Source organism: Anomaloglossus baeobatrachus, unplaced genomic scaffold (assembly GCF_048569485.1).
Source record: "Anomaloglossus baeobatrachus isolate aAnoBae1 unplaced genomic scaffold, aAnoBae1.hap1 Scaffold_4490, whole genome shotgun sequence".
Lineage (NCBI taxonomy): Eukaryota > Metazoa > Chordata > Amphibia > Anura > Aromobatidae > Anomaloglossus > Anomaloglossus baeobatrachus.
This window is the reverse complement of record NW_027443828.1, coordinates 1-24,270: the sequence shown is the minus strand read 5'-3', so window position 1 is coordinate 24,270 and position 24,270 is coordinate 1. Positions and strand designations below refer to the sequence as shown.

The 24,270-nt window shown below is 48.6% G+C and overlaps 11 non-coding genes and 2 pseudogenes across 11 annotated transcripts; all 13 read right to left on the bottom strand.

Moving 5' to 3' along the window:
• Positions 1–674: 674 nt before the first annotated feature.
• LOC142280191 (U2 spliceosomal RNA) lies at positions 675–865 on the bottom strand. The gene has a single exon (XR_012742537.1). It is a non-coding gene; the product is annotated as a U2 spliceosomal RNA (small nuclear RNA).
• Positions 866–2,252: 1,387 nt separating this feature from the next.
• LOC142280190 (U2 spliceosomal RNA) lies at positions 2,253–2,443 on the bottom strand. Its single transcript, XR_012742536.1, has one exon. It is a non-coding gene; the product is annotated as a U2 spliceosomal RNA (small nuclear RNA).
• A 1,387-nt stretch (positions 2,444–3,830) lies between these two features.
• LOC142280189 (U2 spliceosomal RNA) lies at positions 3,831–4,021 on the bottom strand. The gene has a single exon (XR_012742535.1). It is a non-coding gene; the product is annotated as a U2 spliceosomal RNA (small nuclear RNA).
• Positions 4,022–5,407: 1,386 nt separating this feature from the next.
• Positions 5,408–5,612, bottom strand: LOC142280196 (U2 spliceosomal RNA; annotated as a pseudogene).
• A 5,429-nt stretch (positions 5,613–11,041) lies between these two features.
• Positions 11,042–11,145, bottom strand: LOC142280199 (U2 spliceosomal RNA; annotated as a pseudogene).
• Positions 11,146–12,532: 1,387 nt separating this feature from the next.
• LOC142280188 (U2 spliceosomal RNA) lies at positions 12,533–12,723 on the bottom strand. Its single transcript, XR_012742534.1, has one exon. It is a non-coding gene; the product is annotated as a U2 spliceosomal RNA (small nuclear RNA).
• Positions 12,724–14,110: 1,387 nt separating this feature from the next.
• Positions 14,111–14,301, bottom strand: LOC142280187 (U2 spliceosomal RNA). Its single transcript, XR_012742533.1, has one exon. It is a non-coding gene; the product is annotated as a U2 spliceosomal RNA (small nuclear RNA).
• Positions 14,302–15,688: 1,387 nt separating this feature from the next.
• On the bottom strand, positions 15,689–15,879 carry LOC142280186 (U2 spliceosomal RNA). The gene has a single exon (XR_012742532.1). It is a non-coding gene; the product is annotated as a U2 spliceosomal RNA (small nuclear RNA).
• Positions 15,880–17,266: 1,387 nt separating this feature from the next.
• On the bottom strand, positions 17,267–17,457 carry LOC142280204 (U2 spliceosomal RNA). The gene has a single exon (XR_012742545.1). It is a non-coding gene; the product is annotated as a U2 spliceosomal RNA (small nuclear RNA).
• Positions 17,458–18,844: 1,387 nt separating this feature from the next.
• On the bottom strand, positions 18,845–19,035 carry LOC142280203 (U2 spliceosomal RNA). Its single transcript, XR_012742544.1, has one exon. It is a non-coding gene; the product is annotated as a U2 spliceosomal RNA (small nuclear RNA).
• A 1,387-nt stretch (positions 19,036–20,422) lies between these two features.
• On the bottom strand, positions 20,423–20,613 carry LOC142280202 (U2 spliceosomal RNA). The gene has a single exon (XR_012742543.1). It is a non-coding gene; the product is annotated as a U2 spliceosomal RNA (small nuclear RNA).
• Positions 20,614–22,000: 1,387 nt separating this feature from the next.
• On the bottom strand, positions 22,001–22,191 carry LOC142280197 (U2 spliceosomal RNA). The gene has a single exon (XR_012742541.1). It is a non-coding gene; the product is annotated as a U2 spliceosomal RNA (small nuclear RNA).
• A 1,387-nt stretch (positions 22,192–23,578) lies between these two features.
• Positions 23,579–23,769, bottom strand: LOC142280185 (U2 spliceosomal RNA). Its single transcript, XR_012742531.1, has one exon. It is a non-coding gene; the product is annotated as a U2 spliceosomal RNA (small nuclear RNA).
• Positions 23,770–24,270: the final 501 nt, after the last annotated feature.

Here is a 24,270-nt window from a genome sequence, read left to right as displayed (position 1 = left end):
TTAGCCGTTTAAGTGTACTTATTGAAAGTAGTAATTCTTTCATAGGCCGCCCTTTCTTAGTATTTGACGTTCCTTATATTGCGGTATGAGGCTTCGCAGTAGGTTGCAAACATTCATCACCCATGACTGTCCCCAATTGAGCTCAGAAGCTCAATGTCTATCATGACCTCTCTTTTAGAATGTCCAAGAGCAAGCAAACTATTCCTCCAGGAGAGGGCGCCAACAGACTACTAAAGAGATCATCATTACTCAAAGAAAACCCCAAAAACCAATGCATGATAGGAATAAACAGGTAACTTTCTTTGGAGTGGAAGCGGAGAGATCGCACCAGATGCCAATTCTAGATGTTATCACACCTGTGGTCACTGCAGCAGCAGGTGAATCCACTTTGTCCAAAAGGGATCTATTCCATTCAATTGCAAATGATCTAGATAAGACAGAGAACTGCAGCACGGGGACATAGCCGAGTTGGTCAGGTTGAGTGGTGATGAGTTTGCTATTTGGATGAATAAAGAAAGTCAAAAGTGTGAAAGATAAAAAACAAAAGGAGGAAGTGTGAAAAGTGAATGGGCCAAATTGAGGTGCATATGAAGACGTATGCTTTCTTCCAATTCATTAAATCGGGCTAATATGAATCAGGTGAATTGAGTTCTGCTTTTGGAAACTGGGTTAAGAAGGGGTGCACCGTTCCTGGAGGTACTGCAATACCAGGTCAATGCGTGGAGTGGACAGAGCAAGCTCTTTTTCCATCTCCCTGTTCTAAAAATCCATTTAATATATGGTCCCCAGATAGGGGACGTATCAGATATTAAACTGATAAGAACAGATACTACACTTGATCTTAGCCAAAAGGCCGAGAAGCGATAACCAGAATTGGTTTGGGCCTCGAGTGGCACCCTGGCCTATGCCGGACACATCTTAGGGAGAGAGAGCGAGAGGGAGACAAACCCACGCCTACACAAGACATTTTGTCACCCAAGCCAACCCTTGAAAAGGCTGCTTTGCAGAGCCAAAACAAGAAGAATGGTGCGTTTTGCAGCCGCCGCCCACTGCAATGAATCTGAATAACTCCTCCTTTAGGGCGCAAGCAACTCCCCTCCCCCTTGCAGTCTTTCCAATTCACGATACAAAAAGACGGACAGGACAGGTTGCCTGACTTTCCGTCACTGCCACCCTTTGCCATCCTTACCCGTAGAAAGCCCTTTCATCATCCCCAAACCCTAATCTTTTCCCTTTCCTTCCCAGCCCCCAAACCCTGCCCTCTGTACCTTTCTCACCACCCGCTTCCCTTCTCCTGTCATCCCCCTACCACCCGGGAAAAAAAGAGATTGCCCCCTCCTTCCACTAGCCCACCCTCCCACCCAAAGAACAACTTCTTCTGCGCAGCTTGTTTTCTAGGCAGCAGCGCTATTGTGATGTCATCGGGGGGCATTGTGACAAGCCGCCAGTGTTCCGTCTCTTCATGTTGTGCACAGTTCAAACGGAAAATACATCAACAGGCAGACTACAGAAAAGCTTACTATCAAAGGTTAGAGGGGGGCTTTCTCAGAGGGCTTTTTACAGTTTTTCTATTCCCAATTAGCCGTTTAAGTGTACTTATTGAAAGTAGTAATTCTTTCATAGGCCGCCCTTTCTTAGTATTTGACGTTCCTTATATTGCGGTATGAGGCTTCGCAGTAGGTTGCAAACATTCATCACCCATGACTGTCCCCAATTGAGCTCAGAAGCTCAATGTCTATCATGACCTCTCTTTTAGAATGTCCAAGAGCAAGCAAACTATTCCTCCAGGAGAGGGCGCCAACAGACTACTAAAGAGATCATCATTACTCAAAGAAAACCCCAAAAACCAATGCATGATAGGAATAAACAGGTAACTTTCTTTGGAGTGGAAGCGGAGAGATCGCACCAGATGCCAATTCTAGATGTTATCACACCTGTGGTCACTGCAGCAGCAGGTGAATCCACTTTGTCCAAAAGGGATCTATTCCATTCAATTGCAAATGATCTAGATAAGACAGAGAACTGCAGCACGGGGACATAGACGAGTTGGTCAGGTTGAGTGGTGATGAGTTTGCTATTTGGATGAATAAAGAAAGTCAAAAGTGTGAAAGATAAAAAACAAAAGGAGGAAGTGTGAAAAGTGAATGGGCCAAATTGAGGTGCATATGAAGACGTATGCTTTCTTCCAATTCATTAAATCGGGCTAATATGAATCAGGTGAATTGAGTTCTGCTTTTGGAAACTGGGTTAAGAAGGGGTGCACCGTTCCTGGAGGTACTGCAATACCAGGTCAATGCGTGGAGTGGACAGAGCAAGCTCTTTTTCCATCTCCCTGTTCTAAAAATCCATTTAATATATGGTCCCCAGATAGGGGACGTATCAGATATTAAACTGATAAGAACAGATACTACACTTGATCTTAGCCAAAAGGCCGAGAAGCGATAACCAGAATTGGTTTGGGCCTCGAGTGGCACCCTGGCCTATGCCGGACACATCTTAGGGAGAGAGAGCGAGAGGGAGACAAACCCACGCCTACACAAGACATTTTGTCACCCAAGCCAACCCTTGAAAAGGCTGCTTTGCAGAGCCAAAACAAGAAGAATGGTGCGTTTTGCAGCCGCCGCCCACTGCAATGAATCTGAATAACTCCTCCTTTAGGGCGCAAGCAACTCCCCTCCCCCTTGCAGTCTTTCCAATTCACGATACAAAAAGACGGACAGGACAGGTTGCCTGACTTTCCGTCACTGCCACCCTTTGCCATCCTTACCCGTAGAAAGCCCTTTCATCATCCCCAAACCCTAATCTTTTCCCTTTCCTTCCCAGCCCCCAAACCCTGCCCTCTGTACCTTTCTCACCACCCGCTTCCCTTCTCCTGTCATCCCCCTACCACCCGGGAAAAAAAGAGATTGCCCCCTCCTTCCACTAGCCCACCCTCCCACCCAAAGAACAACTTCTTCTGCGCAGCTTGTTTTCTAGGCAGCAGCGCTATTGTGATGTCATCGGGGGGCATTGTGACAAGCCGCCAGTGTTCCGTCTCTTCATGTTGTGCACAGTTCAAACGGAAAATACATCAACAGGCAGACTACAGAAAAGCTTACTATCAAAGGTTAGAGGGGGGCTTTCTCAGAGGGCTTTTTACAGTTTTTCTATTCCCAATTAGCCGTTTAAGTGTACTTATTGAAAGTAGTAATTCTTTCATAGGCCGCCCTTTCTTAGTATTTGACGTTCCTTATATTGCGGTATGAGGCTTCGCAGTAGGTTGCAAACATTCATCACCCATGACTGTCCCCAATTGAGCTCAGAAGCTCAATGTCTATCATGACCTCTCTTTTAGAATGTCCAAGAGCAAGCAAACTATTCCTCCAGGAGAGGGCGCCAACAGACTACTAAAGAGATCATCATTACTCAAAGAAAACCCCAAAAACCAATGCATGATAGGAATAAACAGGTAACTTTCTTTGGAGTGGAAGCGGAGAGATCGCACCAGATGCCAATTCTAGATGTTATCACACCTGTGGTCACTGCAGCAGCAGGTGAATCCACTTTGTCCAAAAGGGATCTATTCCATTCAATTGCAAATGATCTAGATAAGACAGAGAACTGCAGCACGGGGACATAGCCGAGTTGGTCAGGTTGAGTGGTGATGAGTTTGCTATTTGGATGAATAAAGAAAGTCAAAAGTGTGAAAGATAAAAAACAAAAGGAGGAAGTGTGAAAAGTGAATGGGCCAAATTGAGGTGCATATGAAGACGTATGCTTTCTTCCAATTCATTAAATCGGGCTAATATGAATCAGGTGAATTGAGTTCTGCTTTTGGAAACTGGGTTAAGAAGGGGTGCACCGTTCCTGGAGGTACTGCAATACCAGGTCAATGCGTGGAGTGGACAGAGCAAGCTCTTTTTCCATCTCCCTGTTCTAAAAATCCATTTAATATATGGTCCCCAGATAGGGGACGTATCAGATATTAAACTGATAAGAACAGATACTACACTTGATCTTAGCCAAAAGGCCGAGAAGCGATAACCAGAATTGGTTTGGGCCTCGAGTGGCACCCTGGCCTATGCCGGACACATCTTAGGGAGAGAGAGCGAGAGGGAGACAAACCCACGCCTACACAAGACATTTTGTCACCCAAGCCAACCCTTGAAAAGGCTGCTTTGCAGAGCCAAAACAAGAAGAATGGTGCGTTTTGCAGCCGCCGCCCACTGCAATGAATCTGAATAACTCCTCCTTTAGGGCGCAAGCAACTCCCCTCCCCTTGCAGTCTTTCCAATTCACGATACAAAAAGACGGACAGGACAGGTTGCCTGACTTTCCGTCACTGCCACCCTTTGCCATCCTTACCCGTAGAAAGCCCTTTCATCATCCCCAAACCCTAATCTTTTCCCTTTCCTTCCCAGCCCCCAAACCCTGCCCTCTGTACCTTTCTCACCACCCGCTTCCCTTCTCCTGTCATCCCCCTACCACCCGGGAAAAAAAGAGATTGCCCCCTCCTTCCACTAGCCCACCCTCGCACCCAAAGAACAACTTCTTCTGCGCAGCTTGTTTTCTAGGCAGCAGCGCTATTGTGATGTCATCGGGGGGCATTGTGACAAGCCGCCAGTGTTCCGTCTCTTCATGTTGTGCACAGTTCAAACGGAAAATACATCAACAGGCAGACTACAGAAAAGCTTACTATCAAAGGTTAGAGGGGGGCTTTCTCAGAGGGCTTTTTACAGTTTTTCTATTCCCAATTAGCCGTTTAAGTGTACTTATTGAAAGTAGTAATTCTTTCATAGGCCGCCCTTTCTTAGTATTTGACGTTCCTTATATTGCGGTATGAGGCTTCGCAGTAGGTTGCAAACATTCATCACCCATGACTGTCCCCAATTGAGCTCAGAAGCTCAATGTCTATCATGACCTCTCTTTTAGAATGTCCAAGAGCAAGCAAACTATTCCTCCAGGAGAGGGCGCCAACAGACTACTAAAGAGATCATCATTACTCAAAGAAAACCCCAAAAACCAATGCATGATAGGAATAAACAGGTAACTTTCTTTGGAGTGGAAGCGGAGAGATCGCACCAGATGCCAATTCTAGATGTTATCACACCTGTGGTCACTGCAGCAGCAGGTGAATCCACTTTGTCCAAAAGGGATCTATTCCATTCAATTGCAAATGATCTAGATAAGACAGAGAACTGCAGCACGGGGACATAGCCGAGTTGGTCAGGTTGAGTGGTGATGAGTTTGCTATTTGGATGAATAAAGAAAGTCAAAAGTGTGAAAGATAAAAAACAAAAGGAGGAAGTGTGAAAAGTGAATGGGCCAAATTGAGGTGCATATGAAGACGTATGCTTTCTTCCAATTCATTAAATCGGGCTAATATGAATCAGGTGAATTGAGTTCTGCTTTTGGAAACTGGGTTAAGAAGGGGTGCACCGTTCCTGGAGGTACTGCAATACCAGGTCAATGCGTGGAGTGGACAGAGCAAGCTCTTTTTCCATCTCCCTGTTCTAAAAATCCATTTAATATATGGTCCCCAGATAGGGGACGTATCAGATATTAAACTGATAAGAACAGATTTTTTGATTTAACAGCATCTTTATTATCATGCACTACTCACAAAAAGGTAACAAACCGTGTACAGTGCCGCAGCCCCGTACACACAGAAATATACAATCCTTCTTACATAGCCATAGAGTACGACGCACTAAACTATACATCACGCTCCTATGCTTATCCATAACACTCAAGCTGAAAGAAAAAGTTAGACAATAAATAACGACGAACCGGCGATTGGGGGATGGGGGTAGGGGAAAAGGGGGATAGGGTGGGGAAGTCACAGGCCCGAAGCTTTATTGAAAGATGCACATAACGGGAAAAGGAGGGAGGGGGCATGGAAGAGGTCTAAACCTCCTCCTCGGCGCTGTCGTCCGGACTGTCCATGATGGAATAGTCTCTGAGCAGGCTGTGGATCAGCCTGCGGCAATCCTGGATAGACATCCTCTCCCTCTTCAAGATGAGCCGGTTCCTGGCGACCCAAATAGCGTCCTTAAAGCAGTTCATAAGGCGCCAAGCCTCCTGGATGGCTCCAACGGTGTGAGTCCCAGGGAAGAGTCCATAAAGTACGGAATGGTACGATAGGCTCCCTCTGGGGACGGAGTTCCTCAGGTCATCCTCCAGGGCAACCAACAGGCGCTGTGCGAAACGGCAGTCCCAAAAGGCGTGCAGCGATGTTTCCTCCACGAAGGGGCACCTTGGGCAGTACCGGGTTTTGCACAGGTTCCGGGCGTGCATGAATGACCGGACGGGCAGTCCGCCCTGTATCGCCATCCATGACAAGTCCTTGTGCCCGTTGGTCAATCCAGCCGATGACACGTTTGTCCAAACAGTCTCCAGTGTGTCGTGATGAAGTCCTGGAATGTTCTCCATTTCGTCCTTGGCTCTGATGAGTTTGTGGATAGTCTTTGGCTTCCACAAATCAGGCTTGAGTCCCTCCAGTTGGTGTTCCCTCACAAACCGAACCACGTCTCCGTAGAACCATGGCGCCGTCCAGTTGTAGGGGAAGGAGCTGTCCCACTTGTCCCAGCCTAACCGTCTCCAAAGGGGGAGCAGGAAGAAGCGAGACATGGACCCACCCGCGGAACCTCTCTTGACTCGCAGAGTTCGGCGAACGCAGTCACATACGAAGGAGGATCGCAGGAGGGTGGGGATATCGGGTACGCCCTTCCCACCCTTGCGAGGATCCTTGTACATGATGGTCCGCTTTACTCTGTCCATCTTGGATCCCCAGACAAAACGAAACACCATCCTGGTAATGGCCCTGCACACGGTGGCAAGGGGGGGCCAGGCCTGGGCCATGTACTGCAGCACGGGCAGTACCTCGTTACGCAGGACCAGTGCTTTGCCCTCACAGGTGAGGCGTCTGAGGCTCCACAGACCGATCCGTTGGGTGATCTTGGTCAAGCGTTCCTCCCAGGACTTGAGGGCTGCTCCTTCCTTCCCGAACCAGACTCCAAGAACCTTGATGAAATCCGGCTGGATGCTGAAAGGGAAGGGGGCGGAAGAGGCCGGCTGCCAGTCCCCGAAGAGCATGGCTTCCGACTTCCCGCAGTTGACTTTGGCTCCCGAAGCCCGTCCGAAGGTCTCACAGGTCTGGACGAGGGTGTCGACTGAGCGCCGGTCCGCGCAGAAGACGGTCACGTCGTCCATGTAGAGCGAGCACTTGACCTCGAAGCGTTCTGGTCCTGGTGCGGTGATCCCTCTGATCTCTCCATTCCGCCGGATAGCCTCTGCAAAGAGTTCTATAACACAAACAAAAAGAAGAGGTGACAGAGGACAGCCTTGTCTGACCCCTGAGAGGACCGGGAAGGGGTCAGTCTTCCAGCCGTTTACCAACACCGAGCTGTGAATATCAAAATACATTAGTTGGACATACGAGCAAAACATGTTACCCAAACCTAACCTGTGCAGAGCTTTGCCCAGGAACTCATGGGAAACACGGTCGAAGGCCTTTTCCTGATCCAACGAGATCAGGGCTGCGTGCACCCGGCGGGCTTTGATGTACTCGACCGTGTCCCGCATGAGAGCCAGGCTGTCTGCGATGCGACGTCCGGGGATGCCGCAGGTCTGATCCGGGTGGATGATCCGTCCGATAACCGTCTTCAGTCTCGTTGCCATCGTCTTGGCCAGGATCTTGTAGTCGACATTCAGAAGGGTGATGGGACGCCAATTCTTCAGGTCGCACCTCTCTCCTTTACGCTTGTACAGGATCGTGACCATTCCTTCCCTCAGAGATGGAGGCATTCTGCCCTCCACCACCATCTCCTCATACAGCCCTAACAGGTCCGGACAGATTAGGTCTCCCAGCGCTACATAGAGCTCTGCTGGGAGGCCGTCACTGCCCGGTGTCCTGCCAGAACTAAAGGATTTGGCGGCCGAGAGCAGCTCGTCCACCGTCAGAGGAACGTCCATGGCCGCCGCGTCTGCAGGGTCAAGATGGTTAGTGATACCTGACAGGAACTTATCGGCGGCCTCGGGGTCAGTAGTCTTGCGGGCGTAGAGTTCACTGTAGAAGTCGCTGACGACCTTCATCACATTCTCTTTCCCGCGTCGTATGCTTCCACTCTCGTCTCGTAGTTCATTCATGGGCGTGTGACCGGCGTGGAGTTTCCTGAAAAAGAACGAGTTACATTTCTCACCCTTCTCCAGGTTCTCCACTTTGGAACGGAAGACAATTCGCTCGGACTCCTCCTCGAAGTGCCTTTTCAGGCTCCTCTTAGTCTCCTCCAGCTCCTCTCTCACGTCCCAGCCGCATCGAAGAAGGTCCTGCAGGGAACGCAGCTCACGCTGGAGTCTCCTGAAGTCCCTCCTCTTCAGACACGCCTGTTGTTGACTCTTTGCCTGAAAGAAGAAACGGAACTCGAGTTTAACGTATTCCCACCAGTCAGAAACAGACTGGAAGCCCGCCTTGTAGGCCCGCCACGTGGAGTAGGCAGCTCTAAGCTCCTCCAGAATCTCACCCTTTTCCAGCAGAGAGCAGTTCAGCTTCCAGGAGCCCGGGCCAATGGGGAAGCCATGGCCCAGCACACCTTGAAAGTGAATGGCTCTGTGGTCAGAGAAGAAGCAGGGGACCATCGAGTGCCCACTCCGCCCAACCGCCCGAGAGGTAAACACAAAGTCAATCCTGGAACGCAGCGAGCCATCGGATCGGCACCATGAATAGTTCACGGATCCGTGTCCGATGGAGCCAACAACGTCCACAAGAGAGGCTTCGGTCACCATCTCAATGAGCAGTTTGGATGTGACGTCCAACTTGGCAGCCGTTCCAGAACTGCGTCCATCCTCCTCAATCGGGCAGTTGAAATCCCCGGCCATCACTACCGTCCTGGCGGTAGCGAGCTGAGGGCGCAGGGCTTGGAGGAGCTCCAGTCGATCGCTCTTCACAGGAGAAGCATACACATTGATGAACCTGACAGGTTCTCCCGCCCAGGTGCCATCCACGAGCAGTAACCTGCCGCAGACGATTTCCTGAACAGAGTCCAATGTGAAGGCGCTTCCCCTGATCAGCACGGCGACCCCCGCGGACCTACAGTCGCCCCCGCCAGACCAGTAGGATGGGCCATGGGTCCACTCCCTGGCCAGATGGTTGAAGGACCTAGAGGAGGGAAGGGAGCATTCCTGCAGGAAAAATACATCACTAGACTGAGTGTTAAGGAACGCAAAAATTGTCTGACGTCGGAACTTGTCTCTGATGCTCCTAACATTAATGGAAAAGATGTTAATGTTAGCAGTCATTGGAGGAAAGAGAAAGTTAGAGCAGGCGGTGTGCCTTAGTTACCACTCCGGTCGGGCGGTTCTTCCTCTTTGGCACCTGCTGGTAAGGGTATCTCCAGCAGACCCTCTTCTTCTAGCTGATCGAGCAGGGATGGTGCCTCAGTGGCTTCCGACTCCTGCATTTCTTCTTCGGCCACAAGGGACTCCACCATCTGCTCCAACACGTCCGGTTCTGGGAGGAGGCCATCCTCCTCTTCCTGGGGTGGATTGGGGTCCACAATGAACAGCTTGGAAGGTTCTGCGACAGGACTATCTTCCACCTTCCTTTTCCTTTGGCCTGTACCTGAGGAGACAAGAGCTGGAAAATCCTCCTCGGTGAAAAGTGCAAGAGTGCTGAGGCCCTCTGCTCTCATGGTCTGGGGAGGGAGAGTGGGCTTTGGGGGGGGGGTGAGGAGACCAACTGAGGAGTAGGGAAATGAGGTGGAGGTAGTGGAATCCTCAGTAGGGTTGGCCGGGGGGGGAGGGGTTTGGACAGGGGTGACAGGGGGGGGGGCCAGGGAGGGGGCAACAGTTTTCTTACCCTTCTTTTCCCTGGACTCCGTGGCTGCTGGGGCATCGGCTGGAGCCACGGTCGCTGGGTTCTTGGCCGCCTTGTCCTTGGCCTCTGTGGCCTTGGTCGTAGCTGCCTTGGTCGACGAAGCTGTGACTACCCGATACTGGGTCGCCGCGGCAACCCTTGCCCAGGATTTCTCCCGCTGTGGGCAGTCCTTGTAAAGGTGGTCCGCCTGTCCACATAGGTTGCAAGTCTTCTTCTTTGGGCAGTCCTTGGAGCTGTGTCCTGTCACCCGGCAAACCCTGCAGGCGTCCTCCTTGCAGGTCTTCATCGAATGCCCTTTCCCGCCACATTTCCTGCAGTTGTGTGGCATGTCCGGGTAGTAGATGAGACCAAAGGAGTTTCCCAGAGAGAATGTCGGGGGCAGGTGCTGGAGACCATCCTCGGATGCTGGTTCCCTGTAGAGTCGAACGGTTACTGACCACTTACCCGTCCAGAATCCGTTGCCGTTAAGGATGTGGGATGGCTCCCTCACCACTGTGCAGAGACGTCCCAGGAACGTGGAGATGTCCCTTCCTGGGGTGTGCGGGTTCCGCATGGAGACCGTGATCCTCTTCTCATCCCTCTGTATAGGACAGGATCCTAAAAAAGAATGAAAAGGGGAGTCCGGCATCGCTGCGTTCATCGCCTCCCAGTATCTCCTGCAGGCATTCACCGTGGCAAAGGTTACCAGAAAAATGCCAGTCATGAAGGTCTGGACACTCAGGGTTTCCGCCCTGGAGAAGCCCTGATCCAGAATCATCTTCTTGCAGAACACGTCGCTGGACATGTCCGGCAACCTACCATCCACCGCCTTCAGCTTCAGGGCGACCGTCTGCCGCATCCAAGGCTCCAGGGTTGGAGCCTTTTCAGGCGGCGTCCGGGCACCCTCCGGCTGGCTGGCGTCGGAGGTAGGGGCCTCTTGGGCCGAAGAAGCCTCTGGATGAGCCTTCCTGGAGGTCCCTGGGTCCTGAGCCTTCTTGGCGGCCTTCTCTGGCTTGCTTGCCATGGCTGGTTCCTGCTTGAGTTCCCGGAGCTGGATCTTGGATTCTTCTCCGGGTGTCTTCTCCCGCTGTGTTCCTCCTCGAAGTTCCTCTGGTCTCCCCAAGTCTTCTCCGAGCCTTCGTCTTCTTGCTTCTTTCTGCCAAGCTCTTCTTCCGTCCGATCTCCCTCTTTCGGTCTCGGCTGGGCTTCGGAGCTTGTCTCCCTGATCGTATCTCGTCAAGTGTAGCTAGCTCAGTTTGTTCTGATAAGAACAGATACTACACTTGATCTTAGCCAAAAGGCCGAGAAGCGATAACCAGAATTGGTTTGGGCCTCGAGTGGCACCCTGGCCTATGCCGGACACATCTTAGGGAGAGAGAGCGAGAGGGAGACAAACCCACGCCTACACAAGACATTTTGTCACCCAAGCCAACCCTTGAAAAGGCTGCTTTGCAGAGCCAAAACAAGAAGAATGGTGCGTTTTGCAGCCGCCGCCCACTGCAATGAATCTGAATAACTCCTCCTTTAGGGCGCAAGCAACTCCCCTCCCCCTTGCAGTCTTTCCAATTCACGATACAAAAAGACGGACAGGACAGGTTGCCTGACTTTCCGTCACTGCCACCCTTTGCCATCCTTACCCGTAGAAAGCCCTTTCATCATCCCCAAACCCTAATCTTTTCCCTTTCCTTCCCAGCCCCCAAACCCTGCCCTCTGTACCTTTCTCACCACCCGCTTCCCTTCTCCTGTCATCCCCCTACCACCCGGGAAAAAAAGAGATTGCCCCCTCCTTCCACTAGCCCACCCTCCCACCCAAAGAACAACTTCTTCTGCGCAGCTTGTTTTCTAGGCAGCAGCGCTATTGTGATGTCATCGGGGGGCATTGTGACAAGCCACCAGTGTTCCGTCTCTTCATGTTGTGCACAGTTCAAACGGAAAATACATCAACAGGCAGACTACAGAAAAGCTTACTATCAAAGGTTAGAGGGGGGCTTTCTCAGAGGGCTTTTTACAGTTTTTCTATTCCCAATTAGCCGTTTAAGTGTACTTATTGAAAGTAGTAATTCTTTCATAGGCCGCCCTTTCTTAGTATTTGACGTTCCTTATATTGCGGTATGAGGCTTCGCAGTAGGTTGCAAACATTCATCACCCATGACTGTCCCCAATTGAGCTCAGAAGCTCAATGTCTATCATGACCTCTCTTTTAGAATGTCCAAGAGCAAGCAAACTATTCCTCCAGGAGAGGGCGCCAACAGACTACTAAAGAGATCATCATTACTCAAAGAAAACCCCAAAAACCAATGCATGATAGGAATAAACAGGTAACTTTCTTTGGAGTGGAAGCGGAGAGATCGCACCAGATGCCAATTCTAGATGTTATCACACCTGTGGTCACTGCAGCAGCAGGTGAATCCACTTTGTCCAAAAGGGATCTATTCCATTCAATTGCAAATGATCTAGATAAGACAGAGAACTGCAGCACGGGGACATAGCCGAGTTGGTCAGGTTGAGTGGTGATGAGTTTGCTATTTGGATGAATAAAGAAAGTCAAAAGTGTGAAAGATAAAAAACAAAAGGAGGAAGTGTGAAAAGTGAATGGGCCAAATTGAGGTGCATATGAAGACGTATGCTTTCTTCCAATTCATTAAATCGGGCTAATATGAATCAGGTGAATTGAGTTCTGCTTTTGGAAACTGGGTTAAGAAGGGGTGCACCGTTCCTGGAGGTACTGCAATACCAGGTCAATGCGTGGAGTGGACAGAGCAAGCTCTTTTTCCATCTCCCTGTTCTAAAAATCCATTTAATATATGGTCCCCAGATAGGGGACGTATCAGATATTAAACTGATAAGAACAGATACTACACTTGATCTTAGCCAAAAGGCCGAGAAGCGATAACCAGAATTGGTTTGGGCCTCGAGTGGCACCCTGGCCTATGCCGGACACATCTTAGGGAGAGAGAGCGAGAGGGAGACAAACCCACGCCTACACAAGACATTTTGTCACCCAAGCCAACCCTTGAAAAGGCTGCTTTGCAGAGCCAAAACAAGAAGAATGGTGCGTTTTGCAGCCGCCGCCCACTGCAATGAATCTGAATAACTCCTCCTTTAGGGCGCAAGCAACTCCCCTCCCCCTTGCAGTCTTTCCAATTCACGATACAAAAAGACGGACAGGACAGGTTGCCTGACTTTCCGTCACTGCCACCCTTTGCCATCCTTACCCGTAGAAAGCCCTTTCATCATCCCCAAACCCTAATCTTTTCCCTTTCCTTCCCAGCCCCCAAACCCTGCCCTCTGTACCTTTCTCACCACCCGCTTCCCTTCTCCTGTCATCCCCCTACCACCCGGGAAAAAAAGAGATTGCCCCCTCCTTCCACTAGCCCACCCTCCCACCCAAAGAACAACTTCTTCTGCGCAGCTTGTTTTCTAGGCAGCAGCGCTATTGTGATGTCATCGGGGGGCATTGTGACAAGCCGCCAGTGTTCCGTCTCTTCATGTTGTGCACAGTTCAAACGGAAAATACATCAACAGGCAGACTACAGAAAAGCTTACTATCAAAGGTTAGAGGGGGGCTTTCTCAGAGGGCTTTTTACAGTTTTTCTATTCCCAATTAGCCGTTTAAGTGTACTTATTGAAAGTAGTAATTCTTTCATAGGCCGCCCTTTCTTAGTATTTGACGTTCCTTATATTGCGGTATGAGGCTTCGCAGTAGGTTGCAAACATTCATCACCCATGACTGTCCCCAATTGAGCTCAGAAGCTCAATGTCTATCATGACCTCTCTTTTAGAATGTCCAAGAGCAAGCAAACTATTCCTCCAGGAGAGGGCGCCAACAGACTACTAAAGAGATCATCATTACTCAAAGAAAACCCCAAAAACCAATGCATGATAGGAATAAACAGGTAACTTTCTTTGGAGTGGAAGCGGAGAGATCGCACCAGATGCCAATTCTAGATGTTATCACACCTGTGGTCACTGCAGCAGCAGGTGAATCCACTTTGTCCAAAAGGGATCTATTCCATTCAATTGCAAATGATCTAGATAAGACAGAGAACTGCAGCACGGGGACATAGCCGAGTTGGTCAGGTTGAGTGGTGATGAGTTTGCTATTTGGATGAATAAAGAAAGTCAAAAGTGTGAAAGATAAAAAACAAAAGGAGGAAGTGTGAAAAGTGAATGGGCCAAATTGAGGTGCATATGAAGACGTATGCTTTCTTCCAATTCATTAAATCGGGCTAATATGAATCAGGTGAATTGAGTTCTGCTTTTGGAAACTGGGTTAAGAAGGGGTGCACCGTTCCTGGAGGTACTGCAATACCAGGTCAATGCGTGGAGTGGACAGAGCAAGCTCTTTTTCCATCTCCCTGTTCTAAAAATCCATTTAATATATGGTCCCCAGATAGGGGACGTATCAGATATTAAACTGATAAGAACAGATACTACACTTGATCTTAGCCAAAAGGCCGAGAAGCGATAACCAGAATTGGTTTGGGCCTCGAGTGGCACCCTGGCCTATGCCGGACACATCTTAGGGAGAGAGAGCGAGAGGGAGACAAACCCACGCCTACACAAGACATTTTGTCACCCAAGCCAACCCTTGAAAAGGCTGCTTTGCAGAGCCAAAACAAGAAGAATGGTGCGTTTTGCAGCCGCCGCCCACTGCAATGAATCTGAATAACTCCTCCTTTAGGGCGCAAGCAACTCCCCTCCCCCTTGCAGTCTTTCCAATTCACGATACAAAAAGACGGACAGGACAGGTTGCCTGACTTTCCGTCACTGCCACCCTTTGCCATCCTTACCCGTAGAAAGCCCTTTCATCATCCCCAAACCCTAATCTTTTCCCTTTCCTTCCCAGCCCCCAAACCCTGCCCTCTGTACCTTTCTCACCACCCGCTTCCCTTCTCCTGTCATCCCCCTACCACCCGGGAAAAAAAGAGATTGCCCCCTCCTTCCACTAGCCCACCCTCCCACCCAAAGAACAACTTCTTCTGCGCAGCTTGTTTTCTAGGCAGCAGCGCTATTGTGATGTCATCGGGGGGCATTGTGACAAGCCGCCAGTGTTCCGTCTCTTCATGTTGTGCACAGTTCAAACGGAAAATACATCAACAGGCAGACTACAGAAAAGCTTACTATCAAAGGTTAGAGGGGGGCTTTCTCAGAGGGCTTTTTACAGTTTTTCTATTCCCAATTAGCCGTTTAAGTGTACTTATTGAAAGTAGTAATTCTTTCATAGGCCGCCCTTTCTTAGTATTTGACGTTCCTTATATTGCGGTATGAGGCTTCGCAGTAGGTTGCAAACATTCATCACCCATGACTGTCCCCAATTGAGCTCAGAAGCTCAATGTCTATCATGACCTCTCTTTTAGAATGTCCAAGAGCAAGCAAACTATTCCTCCAGGAGAGGGCGCCAACAGACTACTAAAGAGATCATCATTACTCAAAGAAAACCCCAAAAACCAATGCATGATAGGAATAAACAGGTAACTTTCTTTGGAGTGGAAGCGGAGAGATCGCACCAGATGCCAATTCTAGATGTTATCACACCTGTGGTCACTGCAGCAGCAGGTGAATCCACTTTGTCCAAAAGGGATCTATTCCATTCAATTGCAAATGATCTAGATAAGACAGAGAACTGCAGCACGGGGACATAGCCGAGTTGGTCAGGTTGAGTGGTGATGAGTTTGCTATTTGGATGAATAAAGAAAGTCAAAAGTGTGAAAGATAAAAAACAAAAGGAGGAAGTGTGAAAAGTGAATGGGCCAAATTGAGGTGCATATGAAGACGTATGCTTTCTTCCAATTCATTAAATCGGGCTAATATGAATCAGGTGAATTGAGTTCTGCTTTTGGAAACTGGGTTAAGAAGGGGTGCACCGTTCCTGGAGGTACTGCAATACCAGGTCAATGCGTGGAGTGGACAGAGCAAGCTCTTTTTCCATCTCCCTGTTCTAAAAATCCATTTAATATATGGTCCCCAGATAGGGGACGTATCAGATATTAAACTGATAAGAACAGATACTACACTTGATCTTAGCCAAAAGGCCGAGAAGCGATAACCAGAATTGGTTTGGGCCTCGAGTGGCACCCTGGCCTATGCCGGACACATCTTAGGGAGAGAGAGCGAGAGGGAGACAAACCCACGCCTACACAAGACATTTTGTCACCCAAGCCAACCCTTGAAAAGGCTGCTTTGCAGAGCCAAAACAAGAAGAATGGTGCGTTTTGCAGCCGCCGCCCACTGCAATGAATCTGAATAACTCCTCCTTTAGGGCGCAAGCAACTCCCCTCCCCCTTGCAGTCTTTCCAATTCACGATACAAAAAGACGGACAGGACAGGTTGCCTGACTTTCCGTCACTGCCACCCTTTGCCATCCTTACCCGTAGAAAGCCCTTTCATCATCCCCAAACCCTAATCTTTTCCCTTTCCTTCCCAGCCCCCAAACCCTGCCCTCTGTACCTTTCTCACCACCCGCTTCCCTTCTCCTGTCATCCCCCTACCACCCGGGAAAAAAAGAGATTGCCCCCTCCTTCCACTAGCCCACCCTCCCACCCAAAGAACAACTTCTTCTGCGCAGCTTGTTTTCTAGGCAGCAGCGCTATTGTGATGTCATCGGGGGGCATTGTGACAAGCCGCCAGTGTTCCGTCTCTTCATGTTGTGCACAGTTCAAACGGAAAATACATCAACAGGCAGACTACAGAAAAGCTTACTATCAAAGGTTAGAGGGGGGCTTTCTCAGAGGGCTTTTTACAGTTTTTCTATTCCCAATTAGCCGTTTAAGTGTACTTATTGAAAGTAGTAATTCTTTCATAGGCCGCCCTTTCTTAGTATTTGACGTTCCTTATATTGCGGTATGAGGCTTCGCAGTAGGTTGCAAACATTCATCACCCATGACTGTCCCCAATTGAGCTCAGAAGCTCAATGTCTATCATGACCTCTCTTTTAGAATGTCCAAGAGCAAGCAAACTATTCCTCCAGGAGAGGGCGCCAACAGACTACTAAAGAGATCATCATTACTCAAAGAAAACCCCAAAAACCAATGCATGATAGGAATAAACAGGTAACTTTCTTTGGAGTGGAAGCGGAGAGATCGCACCAGATGCCAATTCTAGATGTTATCACACCTGTGGTCACTGCAGCAGCAGGTGAATCCACTTTGTCCAAAAGGGATCTATTCCATTCAATTGCAAATGATCTAGATAAGACAGAGAACTGCAGCACGGGGACATAGCCGAGTTGGTCAGGTTGAGTGGTGATGAGTTTGCTATTTGGATGAATAAAGAAAGTCAAAAGTGTGAAAGATAAAAAACAAAAGGAGGAAGTGTGAAAAGTGAATGGGCCAAATTGAGGTGCATATGAAGACGTATGCTTTCTTCCAATTCATTAAATCGGGCTAATATGAATCAGGTGAATTGAGTTCTGCTTTTGGAAACTGGGTTAAGAAGGGGTGCACCGTTCCTGGAGGTACTGCAATACCAGGTCAATGCGTGGAGTGGACAGAGCAAGCTCTTTTTCCATCTCCCTGTTCTAAAAATCCATTTAATATATGGTCCCCAGATAGGGGACGTATCAGATATTAAACTGATAAGAACAGATACTACACTTGATCTTAGCCAAAAGGCCGAGAAGCGATAACCAGAATTGGTTTGGGCCTCGAGTGGCACCCTGGCCTATGCCGGACACATCTTAGGGAGAGAGAGCGAGAGGGAGACAAACCCACGCCTACACAAGACATTTTGTCACCCAAGCCAACCCTTGAAAAGGCTGCTTTGCAGAGCCAAAACAAGAAGAATGGTGCGTTTTGCAGCCGCCGCCCACTGCAATGAATCTGAATAACTCCTCCTTTAGGGCGCAAGCAACTCCCCTCCCCCTTGCAGTCTTTCCAATTCACGATACAAAAAGACGGACAGGACAGGTTGCCTGACTTTCCGTCACTGCCACCCTTTGCCATCCTTACCCGTAGAAAGCCCTTTCATCATCCCCAAACCCTAATCTTTTCCCTTTCCTTCCCAGCCCCCAAACCCTGCCCTCTGTACCTTTCTCACCACCCGCTTCCCTTCTCCTGTCATCCCCCTACCACCCGGGAAAAAAAGAGATTGCCCCCTCCTTCCACTAGCCCACCCTCCCACCCAAAGAACAACTTCTTCTGCGCAGCTTGTTTTCTAGGCAGCAGCGCTATTGTGATGTCATTGGGGGGCATTGTGACAAGCCGCCAGTGTTCCGTCTCTTCATGTTGTGCACAGTTCAAACGGAAAATACATCAACAGGCAGACTACAGAAAAGCTTACTATCAAAGGTTAGAGGGGGGCTTTCTCAGAGGGCTTTTTACAGTTTTTCTATTCCCAATTAGCCGTTTAAGTGTACTTATTGAAAGTAGTAATTCTTTCATAGGCCGCCCTTTCTTAGTATTTGACGTTCCTTATATTGCGGTATGAGGCTTCGCAGTAGGTTGCAAACATTCATCACCCATGACTGTCCCCAATTGAGCTCAGAAGCTCAATGTCTATCATGACCTCTCTTTTAGAATGTCCAAGAGCAAGCAAACTATTCCTCCAGGAGAGGGCGCCAACAGACTACTAAAGAGATCATCATTACTCAAAGAAAACCCCAAAAACCAATGCATGATAGGAATAAACAGGTAACTTTCTTTGGAGTGGAAGCGGAGAGATCGCACCAGATGCCAATTCTAGATGTTATCACACCTGTGGTCACTGCAGCAGCAGGTGAATCCACTTTGTCCAAAAGGGATCTATTCCATTCAATTGCAAATGATCTAGATAAGACAGAGAACTGCAGCACGGGGACATAGCCGAGTTGGTCAGGTTGAGTGGTGATGAGTTTGCTATTTGGATGAATAAAGAAAGTCAAAAGTGTGAAAGATAAAAAACAAAAGGAGGAAGTGTGAAAAGTGAATGGGCCAAATTGAGGTGCATATGAAGACGTATGCTTTCTTCCAATTCATTAAATCGGGCTAATATGAATCAGGTGAATTGAGTTCTGCTTTTGGAAACTGGGTTAAGAAGGGGTGCACCGTTCCTGGAGGTACTGCAATACCAGGTCAATGCGTGGAGTGGACAGAGCAAGCTCTTTTTCCATCTCCCTGTTCTAAAAATCCATTTAATATATGGTCCCCAGATAGGGGACGTATCAGATATTAAACTGATAAGAACAGATACTACACTTGATCTTAGCCAAAAGGCCGAGAAGCGATAACCAGAATTGGTTTGGGCCTCGAGTGGCACCCTGGCCTATGCCGGACACATCTTAGGGAGAGAGAGCGAGAGGGAGACAAACCCACGCCTACACAAGACATTTTGTCACCCAAGCCAACCCTTGAAAAGGCTGCTTTGCAGAGCCAAAACAAGAAGAATGGTGCGTTTTGCAGCCGCCGCCCACTGCAATGAATCTGAATAACTCCTCCTTTAGGGCGCAAGCAACTCCCCTCCCCCTTGCAGTCTTTCCAATTCACGATACAAAAAGACGGACAGGACAGGTTGCCTGACTTTCCGTCACTGCCACCCTTTGCCATCCTTACCCGTAGAAAGCCCTTTCATCATCCCCAAACCCTAATCTTTTCCCTTTCCTTCCCAGCCCCCAAACCCTGCCCTCTGTACCTTTCTCACCACCCGCTTCCCTTCTCCTGTCATCCCCCTACCACCCGGGAAAAAAAGAGATTGCCCCCTCCTTCCACTAGCCCACCCTCCCACCCAAAGAACAACTTCTTCTGCGCAGCTTGTTTTCTAGGCAGCAGCGCTATTGTGATGTCATCGGGGGGCATTGTGACAAGCCGCCAGTGTTCCGTCTCTTCATGTTGTGCACAGTTCAAACGGAAAATACATCAACAGGCAGACTACAGAAAAGCTTACTATCAAAGGTTAGAGGGGGGCTTTCTCAGAGGGCTTTTTACAGTTTTTCTATTCCCAATTAGCCGTTTAAGTGTACTTATTGAAAGTAGTAATTCTTTCATAGGCCGCCCTTTCTTAGTATTTGACGTTCCTTATATTGCGGTATGAGGCTTCGCAGTAGGTTGCAAACATTCATCACCCATGACTGTCCCCAATTGAGCTCAGAAGCTCAATGTCTATCATGACCTCTCTTTTAGAATGTCCAAGAGCAAGCAAACTATTCCTCCAGGAGAGGGCGCCAACAGACTACTAAAGAGATCATCATTACTCAAAGAAAACCCCAAAAACCAATGCATGATAGGAATAAACAGGTAACTTTCTTTGGAGTGGAAGCGGAGAGATCGCACCAGATGCCAATTCTAGATGTTATCACACCTGTGGTCACTGCAGCAGCAGGTGAATCCACTTTGTCCAAAAGGGATCTATTCCATTCAATTGCAAATGATCTAGATAAGACAGAGAACTGCAGCACGGGGACATAGCCGAGTTGGTCAGGTTGAGTGGTGATGAGTTTGCTATTTGGATGAATAAAGAAAGTCAAAAGTGTGAAAGATAAAAAACAAAAGGAGGAAGTGTGAAAAGTGAATGGGCCAAATTGAGGTGCATATGAAGACGTATGCTTTCTTCCAATTCATTAAATCGGGCTAATATGAATCAGGTGAATTGAGTTCTGCTTTTGGAAACTGGGTTAAGAAGGGGTGCACCGTTCCTGGAGGTACTGCAATACCAGGTCAATGCGTGGAGTGGACAGAGCAAGCTCTTTTTCCATCTCCCTGTTCTAAAAATCCATTTAATATATGGTCCCCAGATAGGGGACGTATCAGATATTAAACTGATAAGAACAGATACTACACTTGATCTTAGCCAAAAGGCCGAGAAGCGATAACCAGAATTGGTTTGGGCCTCGAGTGGCACCCTGGCCTATGCCGGACACATCTTAGGGAGAGAGAGCGAGAGGGAGACAAACCCACGCCTACACAAGACATTTTGTCACCCAAGCCAACCCTTGAAAAGGCTGCTTTGCAGAGCCAAAACAAGAAGAATGGTGCGTTTTGCAGCCGCCGCCCACTGCAATGAATCTGAATAACTCCTCCTTTAGGGCGCAAGCAACTCCCCTCCCCCTTGCAGTCTTTCCAATTCACGATACAAAAAGACGGACAGGACAGGTTGCCTGACTTTCCGTCACTGCCACCCTTTGCCATCCTTACCCGTAGAAAGCCCTTTCATCATCCCCAAACCCTAATCTTTTCCCTTTCCTTCCCAGCCCCCAAACCCTGCCCTCTGTACCTTTCTCACCACCCGCTTCCCTTCTCCTGTCATCCCCCTACCACCCGGGAAAAAAAGAGATTGCCCCCTCCTTCCACTAGCCCACCCTCCCACCCAAAGAACAACTTCTTCTGCGCAGCTTGTTTTCTAGGCAGCAGCGCTATTGTGATGTCATCGGGGGGCATTGTGACAAGCCGCCAGTGTTCCGTCTCTTCATGTTGTGCACAGTTCAAACGGAAAATACATCAACAGGCAGACTACAGAAAAGCTTACTATCAAAGGTTAGAGGGGGGCTTTCTCAGAGGGCTTTTTACAGTTTTTCTATTCCCAATTAGCCGTTTAAGTGTACTTATTGAAAGTAGTAATTCTTTCATAGGCCGCCCTTTCTTAGTATTTGACGTTCCTTATATTGCGGTATGAGGCTTCGCAGTAGGTTGCAAACATTCATCACCCATGACTGTCCCCAATTGAGCTCAGAAGCTCAATGTCTATCATGACCTCTCTTTTAGAATGTCCAAGAGCAAGCAAACTATTCCTCCAGGAGAGGGCGCCAACAGACTACTAAAGAGATCATCATTACTCAAAGAAAACCCCAAAAACCAATGCATGATAGGAATAAACAGGTAACTTTCTTTGGAGTGGAAGCGGAGAGATCGCACCAGATGCCAATTCTAGATGTTATCACACCTGTGGTCACTGCAGCAGCAGGTGAATCCACTTTGTCCAAAAGGGATCTATTCCATTCAATTGCAAATGATCTAGATAAGACAGAGAACTGCAGCACGGGGACATAGCCGAGTTGGTCAGGTTGAGTGGTGATGAGTTTGCTATTTGGATGAATAAAGAAAGTCAAAAGTGTGAAAGATAAAAAACAAAAGGAGGAAGTGTGAAAAGTGAATGGGCCAAATTGAGGTGCATATGAAGACGTATGCTTTCTTCCAATTCATTAAATCGGGCTAATATGAATCAGGTGAATTGAGTTCTGCTTTTGGAAACTGGGTTAAGAAGGGGTGCACCGTTCCTGGAGGTACTGCAATACCAGGTCAATGCGTGGAGTGGACAGAGCAAGCTCTTTTTCCATCTCCCTGTTCTAAAAATCCATTTAATATATGGTCCCCAGATAGGGGACGTATCAGATATTAAACTGATAAGAACAGATACTACACTTGATCTTAGCCAAAAGGCCGAGAAGCGATAACCAGAATTGGTTTGGGCCTCGAGTGGCACCCTGGCCTATGCCGGACACATCTTAGGGAGAGAGAGCGAGAGGGAGACAAACCCACGCCTACACAAGACATTTTGTCACCCAAGCCAACCCTTGAAAAGGCTGCTTTGCAGAGCCAAAACAAGAAGAATGGTGCGTTTTGCAGCCGCCGCCCACTGCAATGAATCTGAATAACTCCTCCTTTAGGGCGCAAGCAACTCCCCTCCCCCTTGCAGTCTTTCCAATTCACGATACAAAAAGACGGACAGGACAGGTTGCCTGACTTTCCGTCACTGCCACCCTTTGCCATCCTTACCCGTAGAAAGCCCTTTCATCATCCCCAAACCCTAATCTTTTCCCTTTCCTTCCCAGCCCCCAAACCCTGCCCTCTGTACCTTTCTCACCACCCGCTTCCCTTCTCCTGTCATCCCCCTACCACCCGGGAAAAAAAGAGATTGCCCCCTCCTTCCACTAGCCCACCCTCCCACCCAAAGAACAACTTCTTCTGCGCAGCTTGTTTTCTAGGCAGCAGCGCTATTGTGATGTCATCGGGGGGCATTGTGACAAGCCGCCAGTGTTCCGTCTCTTCATGTTGTGCACAGTTCAAACGGAAAATACATCAACAGGCAGACTACAGAAAAGCTTACTATCAAAGGTTAGAGGGGGGCTTTCTCAGAGGGCTTTTTACAGTTTTTCTATTCCCAATTAGCCGTTTAAGTGTACTTATTGAAAGTAGTAATTCTTTCATAGGCCGCCCTTTCTTAGTATTTGACGTTCCTTATATTGCGGTATGAGGCTTCGCAGTAGGTTGCAAACATTCATCACCCATGACTGTCCCCAATTGAGCTCAGAAGCTCAATGTCTATCATGACCTCTCTTTTAGAATGTCCAAGAGCAAGCAAACTATTCCTCCAGGAGAGGGCGCCAACAGACTACTAAAGAGATCATCATTACTCAAAGAAAACCCCAAAAACCAATGCATGATAGGAATAAACAGGTAACTTTCTTTGGAGTGGAAGCGGAGAGATCGCACCAGATGCCAATTCTAGATGTTATCACACCTGTGGTCACTGCAGCAGCAGGTGAATCCACTTTGTCCAAAAGGGATCTATTCCATTCAACTGCAAATGATCTAGATAAGACAGAGAACTGCAGCACGGGGACATAGCCGAGTTGGTCAGGTTGAGTGGTGATGAGTTTGCTATTTGGATGAATAAAGAAAGTCAAAAGTGTGAAAGATAAAAAACAAAAGGAGGAAGTGTGAAAAGTGAATGGGCCAAATTGAGGTGCATATGAAGACGTATGCTTTCTTCCAATTCATTAAATCGGGCTAATATGAATCAGGTGAATTGAGTTCTGCTTTTGGAAACTGGGTTAAGAAGGGGTGCACCGTTCCTGGAGGTACTGCAATACCAGGTCAATGCGTGGAGTGGACAGAGCAAGCTCTTTTTCCATCTCCCTGTTCTAAAAATCCATTTAATATATGGTCCCCAGATAGGGGACGTATCAGATATTAAACTGATAAGAACAGATACTACACTTGATCTTAGCCAAAAGGCCGAGAAGCGATAACCAGAATTGGTTTGGGCCTCGAGTGGCACCCTGGCCTATGCCGGACACATCTTAGGGAGAGAGAGCGAGAGGGAGACAAACCCACGCCTACACAAGACATTTTGTCACCCAAGCCAACCCTTGAAAAGGCTGCTTTGCAGAGCCAAAACAAGAAGAATGGTGCGTTTTGCAGCCGCCGCCCACTGCAATGAATCTGAATAACTCCTCCTTTAGGGCGCAAGCAACTCCCCTCCCCCTTGCAGTCTTTCCAATTCACGATACAAAAAGACGGACAGGACAGGTTGCCTGACTTTCCGTCACTGCCACCCTTTGCCATCCTTACCCGTAGAAAGCCCTTTCATCATCCCCAAACCCTAATCTTTTCCCTTTCCTTCCCAGCCCCCAAACCCTGCCCTCTGTACCTTTCTCACCACCCGCTTCCCTTCTCCTGTCATCCCCCTACCACCCGGGAAAAAAAGAGATTGCCCCCTCCTTCCACTAGCCCACCCTCCCACCCAAA